We start from the raw sequence: 13,500 nt of genomic DNA on the forward strand, positions 1-13,500 counted from the left end.
GAGAGAGAGAGAGAGAGAGAGAGAGGAAGAGAGAGATGGAAGGTGATAGGTGGGTGTCGAGCGAGCATGCGGCTTACGTAATATCTCCCTGAGACCGTCGTCTGTGCTCTCACAGGAATATTTCATGCTTGTTACAGAAAATAATTAGTGACGGCAAGCAGGCGAAGCAATGTACTAAGCCGCGTCGGCGTTACGAAACAAATTTGCTGGCCGTGCAGGGAGTACCGCTATAACGCGTCGGTCTAGGCTGCCGTCGGTATCGGTGTTGTTGGCCGTGCGAGCAAACGAACGAGGATGGTGCACGTCCCTTCTCAACCTCACTGCCGAATGTTAGACATAAAACGTTTACGAGCAACGATGGCTAAGCCCTCCACCTCCAATCTGCCTACCTCCAACCTTGCCCACCCTTCCTCTTTAGCCTTATACACATTCTGACCCTCGTATCCGCTAACCGTCGAGCAGACGCACGTTCGCTCACTAGCCGATAGCACGCTAGCCGTTGGAATTAAGCTGGCACCTTTATCTGCTCGATTTGCAGAGCTGCAAAGTCCTCCGAGAGGCTATGCGCCTACCCTTCTACCAGATCTACGCCTTTAAGCCGCGACTAATCGAGCAAACTTTAGCCCCGGTCTTACCGTGTAAATATCTCTAATTGCCGGTGTATGGGCTCGACGAGCGAATGTATACCGAGTAAACGGAAATCGGCTGACAGCAGGTGCGGGTAAGAGAGTCTGACGTTGCAAGTGCGCACCAATCCAACTTCTATATATCTATATACTATCCGTTAAATATAAACTACACGAAAAGATCGATGAATCTATATAAAAATATCGAGTCATGATATGTTGTCGAAGATCGGAAAAATAAATATTCGTTCATATTTTTTTTGTTTTATACTTTCAATATTATACAAGTCGTACTTGCATTATATTTATATTTATATTTATATTATATTGTAATAAAAAGCTTAATATTCGAACGCATAGACAAGCATTGAAATATGCACGATATTTATCGTGGAAAATGATATAACTACATTAAAAAGAAATAAAAAAAGAAGAGCAAAGAATATGTATTATTAATTTCGCTTCGAAACGATGAAAATAACAATGCAAAATATTCTAGAGATTAAAATATCTCTATAGCTTCTCTCGAAAGTCAGAAAAGAAAAAAATCTCTATAAACTGCTTTCAAAACGATACTTATTAAAATTTTTTAACTTGCAATATTTACACGGACGAAGCACCGAAAAGTTTCATCCGCATAACATTTTATTTGATTATGACTTGATTACTCGTTTAAAGTGGTGAACTGACGCGAAAAACGGAGAACGTCTGTAGGAATGAAATTAAGTAAAACCGTCATTAATAGTTTTCAACAATCGTCCTGAACTTTTAATGAGGCGAATTCGGACTTAAGAATCTCAAGGACATCAAGCTTAAAACGTGGGATATTTACTTATTATTGTTGCTAGTTCTGCACTCGATTTATTTTTATATTCAGAAATGATATATGGTTATCAAATCGAAGTTATGTTATTCTTGATACTGATCGACTACTAATTAAGGACGAATTAGTCGTCGATTTGGCTTGTGTTAGAATTAAAAGACGTACACAATAATTTTTAACTTTTATTTTTAAATCTCGTCGCCAGATCGAGTCGCAATTTTAATCAAATCACAATTCAGTGTTATCGAATATTTTAGAAAGTTCAGCGAATTAAACGATCGAATGGCTGATGTACTACATCTTTACGTCATGTCGTTCAAAAATCATGTCAGAAATAATATCGGAATATCGGAAATTGAAAAGTTCACGTGCTGAAGAAGAGGTTAAACGGAGAACGTTTGGAGAAAAAAGATGTCGCTTTTAAATTCCATTTTTGTCAACCTCAATCAGAATAGAAAGAGAAGTGAGTCAAAAACCGCAAAGCTGATTCTTTATGCCGCATTGCATCGCCTTGCTAAAAGCATCTGTTTCTTTGGAAAAACCGCAGCTTTTTTTAAGGATAGATTTTCTCTCTTTCTGTTTCTCTTGCTCGTTCCGTTCCTTTCTGTTCTTGTAGGCTTGTTCTCAAGTGGCAAATCGTTGAGTATCATAGGGACATGAAAATAAGTGACCCGAAAGATTCATCACAATGAACGAAGAAAAAATTAGAACGGTTCGCTGATGGCTTGAGACAAGCCTTGCATTTAACCGCTACCGAGCTCGTTTCTATCCGCACGCGCGATTTTTTCCGCGTTCACTGGTTAAGCGTTTCACGCATGCATGATTTTTCGAGACGGCAAGTCTTACCTTGAATTCCGCGAAAATTCGCGATTTAATGCCGATCTCACAAAACCTTTCTACGCTGCTCATAAAACCAAGAAAACTGGAGATTTTCCATGCTGGAAGAAAAACAGTGGAGAAAAAAATGAACGTACGAAGCGCACAATAGTCTTTGATAAAAGTCGAGTATAAAACTATACAAAAATAAAAAAAAATGGAAAAGTAAAAAAATGCTGACATTGAGTTAAAACGTGGAGGGTAAAAGGAAAAAGCTGTTTGTTTTCGTCGACAATTTTTTGCGAACATAAAACAAAACGAAAACCGAGTGTCAGAAGCGAGCAATTCGAATGCAATTAAAAATTTTCTGTACATCCTGCTTGCAAATTTACGTGCAATTTTCGGAAATCGGAAGTGTCGCGCACGCGGTACAACACGGAAGCATTGTTGAAGCATTGTTGGAGCGTTGTCGGAGAGTCATTGGAGTGAGACCGGAGTGGGGTCGGTAGAGGAGGGTAGGTCGATGCGACTAATTGTTTGCCATCGGAAACTTCCTCGACGTTCTCGAGTCGAGTCACGCACGGGAACGAGGCGAAATCCGTAGGCAAAATGCAATTTAATTAATCGTACATTTGTGTTCGCTGCGCACCCGTTGGAGCCACGCAAACGTGTAAGTTACAAAACGCTTACAGACTGCCATATCGTAATAAACTTTTTATCCAACCGACGGATGTTGTTCCCGCATTTCTTACTGACTCTAAAGTAGGAGGCTCGCGCGACATATTTATCACGTTTCTATTATTTGTACGTTTCGTTCGCATGGGAGTACTTAATAATTATACTTATCATCATATTCATAAATTCCATGTCCTTCTTATTAGAAGAATATTCTATATGTTGGTATTCTAAGAAAAGAATTTAAAAACAGATGTTGATTTCACGGAAAAAAGGAAATAAAATTATAATTAAGAAAGGTATACAAATTAGCAGAACGGTAAGGACTCGCTATATATGCATCACTATTAACCCTGTGCTGTTCTCAGGTTATTCTCATGCCTGTTCCATCTTTTCTAAATACTATCACTCATTCCCATACATATACTCTTAAAATAAAGACTTATCGCAACTCTTTTTTTTTAACAGACATAAAAAGCTATAATTAAAATAGAGAGATAAACATTATCATAAAAATGCCACGTAGGCACTTAATACCATAGTAAATTTATGTGTTGCGTGTGTACATTGATCTAAACAACTACTGACATTTAGTCATGTATCGAACATTCTATAATAACTTTGAAATCGTTATGCATCGTCCATCAACTCGTATACAAAGCCATTTCGAGCTAACGTTTATTCGCCCAATATATTCAAGTTCTAAACATCCAACTCTAACTTCACCATCAGGTACAACAGCAGCAACGTCTAAGCAAGGTCTGTTTGGAATTATACTTACTAATGAATTCGTCAAAGAATCCCTTATCGTATAAAAATGATACATCATCGAAATTCTCGTTTATTTTACGAAGATTCGTGATCATTAATTACATTCCAATGAGTTTTCGTGTATAACCATTTTCTAGATACAACGAAAAATGGAATTTTCGTGAGAGAAGAGAAACGCGTCTTTCCAAGAAAAATCGTAACCATATCGTGAAATAACGAGATATCTTCGAATTCTTCCGTCTGTCGTGAGGTGTAGTCCGTTAGACGGCGAATAAAATAAAGACGGACGGAGTTGGTAGCGATGGCGGTAGATAGAGGTGGTGTTATATAAGAGGGAAGGAAAACTGTTCAAGGCTCTCAGGGGAATATTATGCAAAGTGGGAAACAGATGCATGACTCTCTCGAGCATGATGCTCTTATTTCTTGGCTCGCCGCAGAGCGTTTCCGTTTCTTTTTCGGTCAGGAAGATTGTAAAAATAAAGGAGGATTGCAAAAAAAGAGTCCACGTGAAGATCGATGTTTTTAACAGACGGGAGTGCGAAAGAAAGGCGAAAGGAATGGAATGGAAAAACGAAAGCAACAATAAAGTTCCATAAAGTTATTTGGAAAATTTTAGGAGATCGAGCGACGCCATCTTCGTCCTTCATGGATAATAGCAAGTGAACTATCTACGGTTTTATAGGTTTGCCTCTTTAAGTTCATTGCTCGTTAAGCTTATTCGAAAACGACATTTCTATTTCGTGCGGAATCGATGAGTCGCGCTCGGTCGCGTGTCCACCAGAGTGGACCGATCTTTCCATTTCTTATTCGATGGAACAACGGTATTCCTTCCTCTTGGTCCCCCATCCTCCATCCTTTCTTCGTGGTATCCCTTGATAAATTACTTCCTTACCTTCTCCCCTTCATTAATCCTTAGCTTTACGTCTTTTTCTACAAACACGCTTTCCTTGGAACTCTGATTCGTAGGAAAAACGGCCCGCACGCAGGACTCGCGTTAAATGTGAACAAAAACTGCAGCGGCAATGACAAATGCGTTCTGGAATCGTGGAGCGAATTCAAAGGAAAAGAAAAGTTGCTTTTGTCTTGTTCGACGATGATACGAGCGTCTTTGTTGTTACGTTATTAATATTGTAGTCAAAGGAAAAAAAATGTACATGTATATATATATATATATATATATATATATGTATATATCCTATACTTTATCAAACAAGCTATTCTTGTGTATTTTCACAATATATTTTTTATATTTATCTGTAAAATTTCAGATCTTTAATAAACTGTATAAATCTTTTTTCCGATCATTGTTTGAGACATTATCTGTGAGTAAATAATTTTTAGAAACAGGTCTGAAAAGAAAACAATATTTTTTGTTTATCATTAATAATCTTTCCTCCTTTTTTTATATGTTGATCTCATTTTAAGCTTTTCTGTCATATCGTGGACATAATACAAAATGAATATAACTTCTCTTTACTGTGTGCACCTCTGGTTAGATAAATCTTTCTCAGAACCCTACAGTTTTAAAGATATTTAAACGATAATAGCTACTACCTTACTCTTTATAAAACTGTAACTAAAGCGAGTCCAAGAGTAAGACAGAGAATAGGAAAAATGTCGGCACCGTCGTCCCTTCAACCACGGTTATAGAAGGAAGCTCTGAAATATTCATAACCCAAGATCATCTTTAGCCCACTAATTGATATTCCGCACATCTGGAGCTTCCTCATACCAACAGGTGTTCGTATCTTTGAAGCAACGTTCATACTAGCTTAATTCTTTCCCCGCAAATGATTTTAAAGTAAAAATTAAATTTTATCGGCTGCATGAAAATTTTACCATAGAATGAAGAATCCAAAAGTTTCTTCCGTCAATTAAGTTTATTTTTAACAAGCCGTCAAACTTACTCCAAATCTTGCAACAATTAATTTTCGTTTGATTAATATCAATCTTTAGAAAACACTCAACCTACATTCATAAGATTGAAACGATAAATCACCTTGCACGAATAAGCTAAAACTAATATTGCATGTCGTCTTGTCATGAAAAATGCGACTCATCTTCCAACGAGAACGTTGTACCGGATCTTACTTTGAAGATTATATCGATGAGGTAGGAAGTATTCACGAGACGAAAGCATATGTGCGGTGTGACATGCTAAAAAAGTGATAACTCTATGTTGCGGAGTCTGTAAAAGGAGCTCGATGATCCTACGAGGACCTTGTGAAAAAATTATATGCTGCGAGTGCCATAAAAAGTGATAAAAGTAACTTGCAAAAGCGAGACGCAAAGGAACGTCGGGCGCGCGAAAAGGTGCGACTTTCCTTTGCTTCTTATATATTTTATACAAAATAGTTATATTAAAATATGTAGCAAATATTGAAGTATATTGAAATACCAAAATGTAAATTAAATTGTGCAGAAAATTTATCTATTTTTTATCATACCGAGAAAAATTATATATGTTTATTAACGTCAAATTTCAATCGTCGTACAATAAAAGAAATCAAAAAAATTTTCAAGCTAGTCATTAAAAAATGTATTCGAAAAGGAGCAAAACAAAGCGTGATTTGACGAATCTCATGAATCGGAAATAAAGTCATGCGCGAACTTGACGCATTCGATCGGATAGAAGTAAAACGCGGAAAAGTGAGATATTTCGAAATAACGTATCATCAACTTCGTGGCTTGATTGATCGTCGACACGAAACGAACTTTTCATAACGCGCTCGAACGAACGAACCTAATGTCCGCGAATCATAATGAATGTGCGCTGACGTAGATTTATTGATAATAAACTTTCCTCCTGTCGTCGTAAGCAACCATTCGTACGTCCATATGCATTCGTTAATATTATAAGTTATCACTCCAGGAACAAAATAGTGGTGTATCGTTTAATGTTACTCGATAGGCATATACATGCATGTATTAATTAAACTAAACTTAAGTAAATGTTTATATTTATATTTATTTCTTTCTACTCTCACAAATCGAAATAGAAAAGCAGTTAATGTTAGACGAATCATAAAAAATATTTTTAATTTTTCTTATTATTCAACATTTTGATAGATTTTCTACCCGGTTTTCCGCGCTATTGTCTATTATCTATTCTCGTTATCTTCGCCAGATTTTTAAAAGACTTCTCGGATAGAGGAAGGAAGATGTGTTGGTTTTTAATCGATTTCCCGTCGACGGGTTCGCAATTTTTTCCGTGAACGGATAGATGAATGAACGAATCGGCTTTCTCGCTAGTTATGAAAACAAAATTTCCAAGTTCCTTATACAAGGAAGTCTCTCGAAGTAGATGGCGAAGACGTTTACGTTAGCTGTTCATCCTTCGAATCGGAAGAAGATGCTTACTTCGCTTTGATCCTTTCTTAGTTTTTTTTCCTCCTGCACTTACCTCATACACATGCTTTGTGTACTTTTACATATATCTAGGTATAACTATACGTATTCGCGGATATAGCCACATACGTATATATATATATATATATGTATATATATACATACCTACTTGTGTTTGATGACAAACACACGTGAAGATCCTCGTAAGATTTCGCTCACGTTCTTGAATCGCGAAGATATCGCTCGAATATCAAATATAGAGAAGGCGTACGTTTAAGATAAAGGATCGGTGCCCGTTCAACGATACTCCCTCCGCTCTATCTCTTGGAATATCTCAAGCTGTGAGTAGCCATCAAATCGCCGGAAAATCGTATATCGTTTTCGCTCCTATAGCGATCTTCTTCTTACATTCTCCCTCTTCCCGCACATATCCCATTATCGTCTCCTCTATACTCTCTCTTTCTGCTACCCTCCATTTCTCATCGTAGTTAGGTATACGTTTTCAAACTGATACTATTACGAAGAAGTAGCATCGTTACTAGAAACTTCCAACGACGGTAGAAGAAATATCGACAGTTTTCTTTTTTCAAAAACGTCCGAAGAAGAGAAGAAAATCAATGTTGGATAATTTAATTTTTTTAATGCCGATATGGAATTGACTATAAACGATGTACTAACGTGCGGCCACGTTCGATCGCTACGATATCGAAATTAACGGACCATGTTCTCCAATTACCACGATGCATCTATTTAAACGTTCCCAAACATTCTATTTAGCTTATTCCATTAGTGAGATCGTAATTCATGAGCGCTAACTTCAGAGAGGGGTAAAGCTTAATCTTCCTACGCCTATGAGCTCGTTACATACTAACAAAGCTCCAATGTCCCAACACTAATTTAATATAAATACATATCTATATATATATCTATGAGATGAGTCACCGTGAGAATATCTCCGTTTTGATACTATATAGAAACAAATTTCTACGAAAGAATATGTTTGATATGTTGCAGGAAAGGGCTGATGTATTAGAGGAAAAAATTTTTACCTCAAGTTTATGTTTCTCACAGAAGTCATTGATATTTTTTTTAATGGAACATGATCTCTTGACAATATAAAAGTTGTCAAAAGATTAAGTGGATCGAAATAAATGAAAAACGTTTTAAATTTTTAATACTATTGTGATTGGCATTAAATTACGGAACTACCTATGGCATTATTATTCTATTGTTCTTGACATTACATATTAATACTTTTCATTATTTACCAAGAATTCGTAAAATGGCTTTTATGCTTCCTTAGAAAAAAATATATTTTCCGCCAGAGATTTATTACTACATATTTTATTAAGAAAAATAACCGAGATATTCTCGCATTCGCTCTATAGTGATTTACTTGGTATATAAATATACATTTAAAGTTTTTTTATAGTCTGTGGTTGACGAATGATCGATTCTTAACGATAGAAATTCTGGAAAAGAAATGAAAACGAGAAGAATCAATAAGAGCTTTTTCCATTGTCCGAGAGTGATTCGCTTGAAAAGATATTGCCTGATAGAAGAGAATTGTAAAGAAATACGGACAGAGACAGGTAACGGTGATACGACATAGATCGAATAAATCGAGCTGATAGAGAAAATAATACCTCGAGATATTCAATCGGTTTGATCGTTATACAAAGGGTCATTTTATGGTGCCTTGTACGTATGTATGTACCATACGATCTTCTTTTACTTTGACTGGAAATCGAAATTTAAAATTCATCGAATTGAAACACGCATACTGAAACACACACATATACGGATTTTCTATTATTTTCTTTGTTTAGAACTACTTTTTTTTCTATTACATAGATATGATATTTTTCTCGTTCATTGGAATTGGCTCGGACGATACAGTCGAGCTTTCAATAGGACGGATGGAGTATAACAATAAGTCGTTTGGCGCCTCGACCGTACAACGTAAACCCTCGAGCTTGGCGTCTTCCACTTTTAGAGTTGAAATCTAGGGCGCGCCAGGGAGCAAGAAACGGTATGCCTGGACGGTGAAGCAAGAGAGGATAGCTCTGGAAACGAAAGAGGCCATGAGATACAGTAGAAAAGAACGGATAAAAAATCAAGAGGAAAAAGGTGTAAAAGGAGTCTGAAAGATTTCACGTCGGATTTCTCCTTTCTCTCACTTGTTCTTCTCCTCTATCCTTTTCACAACCCTCTATAGTTATTTCTACTTTCAGCGTAGCATAAGATCTTTCATTCGCGACTGCATCGTTTCTTAAAAACGAAGAAAAGGGAAAGGGAAAAAAGAAGAAGGACTTTCACGAACTTGTTTCAATATCCATTTTGAGAAAAAACCGATCAACTTTTTTTACTTTGTTCAACCATTAAATAACATGTAAGCTAAATCATGATTTTAGACGATATTTTACATTACCTGAGACTTTTCAAATTCAAAAGATAGTATCGCTTAATTCGTATAATTTACCTTATTCGCGCGTACCCTTATCTTATCTCTACTTAGAAAGTAGCTGCAAGTTAAAAAAAAAGGCGCGAAAAAGAAGAAAAAATAAGACAGTCAAATTAACGAAAAGTTAAATTAACCGTTAACGTCGAAATGGTTTGGATTCAAAAGGAAGCTAATTAAAGTCAGTCGGAAGAACAAGTACCTATTTCGACAAAGATGAAAATCATAGAACGAAACGCCGGCGGATAGCGGCTGATTCATAATTGTTTTGAGGAGATATTGAAATTCAAATTCAACATCCCTCGCTTGTGGGAAAGTTTCACGGGTCAAGAGAAAAACTCGAGATCTCCGAATGTTCTATGACTAAAAACCGAAATCTGAGAATTCTAAGGTTTTTAAAGAGCATAGTCCAATTCTTTGTTTCTTCGGAAAATTTAATCCTTTAAATTGATTTGCCACATAAAAAGGATTGAATTGTCAAAGGTTTTGTTGATATATGTATATATTGTCGAATGTTTCTCGTAACATTGTAGATGGCGATGGAGAGTGATGGATAGAGTGTAGTTTTTTTTAGAATTACTGATATAAGAAACGAAATCTTAACGAGGGGTTTGTACCGGAAACTTTTCCAAATGGCTTTTACGTCTCGTAAAATGTAAACCGCCTGATTTATCGTAAAAGAGAGGGGGAGAGAGAGAGAGAGAGGAAGAGAGAGAAAGAAAGAAACAGAGATAGACAGAGAAAGAAACAGAGGCAGAGAAAAAGAGATACAGTATGAATCGGTAAATAGTTATATCGATTTTTCTTTAATAATCCTCAATCCATGATTAATTAAAAATTGCTGAGTATAACATTCAAGTTTTATGTCTTTTTTTCCTTTGCCTTTGAAAGCTTTCTGTAAACTTCCTATAAACGTGACCTCATTTAACTCCGTATTCAATATTCACTGGTTTATTCATTTTTTAAGACAATCTATAATGCCGAAGTGACAGGATATGTAAAATAATCTATCTTTATATAAATTGTTGTTTATAAACTTGGGATTAAATAAATGATAATCTCACCAATTGTAGATTATTCTGGTTAACGTTTAGAAATTCGCTACCTGCGCTCCACTTTCCATGGCATGCTTAATCGAAAATACATGAATGATAAAGAGGATGCGAAAGCACGAGATAATATAGTTATCACCTAAAATTGATCATTTTGTTGTATAAACTCGTAATACGCCTCATCAATTTCCCTTTCTATCTGTATATTGTAATCCGTGGTAAAAGATATTGGACCTGATATAACGAATTACTAATAACTAACAAATAATGTTATTATGAAAATCAATTGAAAATATAATAGTTAATTGAAAAAATAACAAATAATGTTGTTGTGAATATCAATTGAAAATATTTCAGATGAATCGTCATTGTATAATAATTCTATCCTTATGAATTTTATTAAAAATATTGTCTTTTTTCGTAAACAAAAACGCAAGTGTCCTTAAAAGTTCTTTCGTTTTATCCGAGTATGCTCTAAGATGAAAGTAAATCAAAGGGATGAGAAAGGTGCAAGGCAGAAAGATATTGGCTTAAGAACGTATAACTTGGGAGATCGATATCTCCATAGCATCCAAGAAGAGGTGCTAATTTAACTTTACTAACGTCTACGAACGAGGTAAGATCATTGGAAAAGACGATGAAAGATAATATTACTCATAAGGATGCGGATAATACAAGCTCATTGACGTGAACGCGCAGCCATCAACGAATGTAATTAAGAAATTGGATTAAGAAGCCCTTCTTCACATCGGATAAGACGGTCGACAGTAAGATCTAGAAATGGATATAAGTGCCATTTTATACGAGTATCCCTTTTCATTTCTTTTTCTCTCTCTGTCTTTCCTCTCTTTTATTTCTTTCAAGCATGTCCTTTGTTCTCCGTTACTCTCTCGGTTTGTTGACCTTTATAGATTTCTGACCAAAACCTTAATAATTGCTCCTTTTATTAAATTCCACGTAGTCTTATTCCTTTTTCTCATTCCTTGTCAACTTGCTCAAAGGGAAAAACTACGCTTGCTTTATCGTGTCGTCAAAATAACGAATCTTATAATGAATCTACAGTTTGTAAATAGAAAGAAGTAAATCGTTTTTAAAAGATCGATGCAATAAAAAAGATGTACGAAACAATATTTTAACGCTTAGTAACTATCACAACTATCACATAAGCAAGAAGAACACGTTCGTATAAACTCTGCCGAAAGCAAGTTCTTTTTTAAAAATACCTCGTTCAGTTTGATGGAACCGAAGAACGATGAAATAGCGAGACGATTAAAGTCGGATCAATGTCATCGTATTGTACGTCGATCGTCAATTATTACTTTACTAATCAAGTGAAGTGCAATTTCCAATTTGGTTAGCACAAGCTACGTTCCCAGACTTGCTACTACGATGCGTTTCGAACGCTACTTTGGATACACTTTACCGAGCAAACAGGAGAAAAAGCCATTAGTTCGATTAATTGTCAATACGTATTTATGATCTTTCAATCTAACGAAAAACGAACTTTACGAGTGTTTTTGTTTCTTGAAAAAGTATCGAACTGTTTTTAAATATCTAAATATGATTGTTTAAGTGTGAATATGTACTTTACTGTATTTAAGTATGGACTCGTAGTCTTATTTGATAATTATTTTAAACGTTATGATCTCTGTTCGGATTTAATCACCTATCTTGTTCAATATTATTTTTTGCTATTAAAAAAATTACAGTTCATTTAAAAAGTTTCTCAGAAAAAACAATAATTAATTACCTTTGAAATAAAACTTGTATTCATGCATCATACTGCAATCATTTTACGTTTATGTATTATTACAGATGTATTGTATACGTCTGGTATTCATTCGCTACGTAGAAACATTTGCAATAAAAACGTACGAAGAGATATTTTATTCACATTTATTTTTATTCTGCGAAAAATATTATTTTCTTTCAAGTTTCATAAAATCTTTAATTTCCATTATAATGCACAATTTCGTTTCCATTTTAACTTTTAAAATGCTTTTATAAAAGAAATACGAATAAAATGCTCTTTCAAACGATATGAATTTGTCTTATCGTTTCTTAAGATTTTATATAAAAAATTACTTCATTTTCATTAGACGAATTTAAAGAAAGATTAAATTATTTTCATTAGGTCGTAATTTGTGAAGAATGTTGTTTTCAAGTGCTTGACTTTATATAAAATAAATACGAATGATGAAGAAAGGTGGAGAGAAGGAAAAGGGGATTGAACTATGCAGTTATACGAATTATGGACGAATCACCGACTACCAGACAAGAATTTACATAAGATAACGAACCTAAGCACGATCCAGATTACATGGAAACGTTGAAATTGCGGGTAACTATACTACGAGATGTAAGCTTCATCACAGATTAGCTCTAATATCATGCCTCTCAAAACTCACACCAAACTTCATCGTCTAACAGTATCGTCGCCTATTTGAGGTAATAACAATAGGGCAATATCGTCGATACGAAATTAAAGTCAACTGACACACGTGTTATTGAGATTATTATGATGTTATTTATATTTTGAAATATATTTCCAAGAGAAGGAGGGGCTGCAAATGAAAGACTCACAATAGGACAGTGTGTGCATGTTCAAAAATGTATAACTCTTAACGAATGAAATATATATTATATTAAGAAAAAGAAAAAAAAGCATACGTATAAGATGCAACAGTTGCATCCATGAGAAAAAATAAAAAAAAAACTTTCTCATTAACTTTGAAGTATTGGCATGAAAAAAGGAAAGGAAATTCGACATCCTAGATAGATATTCGCAATATCTACAATATATGAATCCTTATTCTACGAGAAAAGAGTAAGAATCGAGAAAATAATAGAGAAGTATCATAAAGCGTTTGCTTGAATGCTCGTATATAAGAAAGGATTCTTCAGTTTTATTTTTGAACATAAGCGAAT

The sequence above is a fragment of the Vespula pensylvanica genome, chromosome 10, assembly GCF_014466175.1.
Source record: "Vespula pensylvanica isolate Volc-1 chromosome 10, ASM1446617v1, whole genome shotgun sequence".
In the NCBI taxonomy this organism is placed as follows: Eukaryota; Metazoa; Arthropoda; class Insecta; order Hymenoptera; family Vespidae; genus Vespula; species Vespula pensylvanica.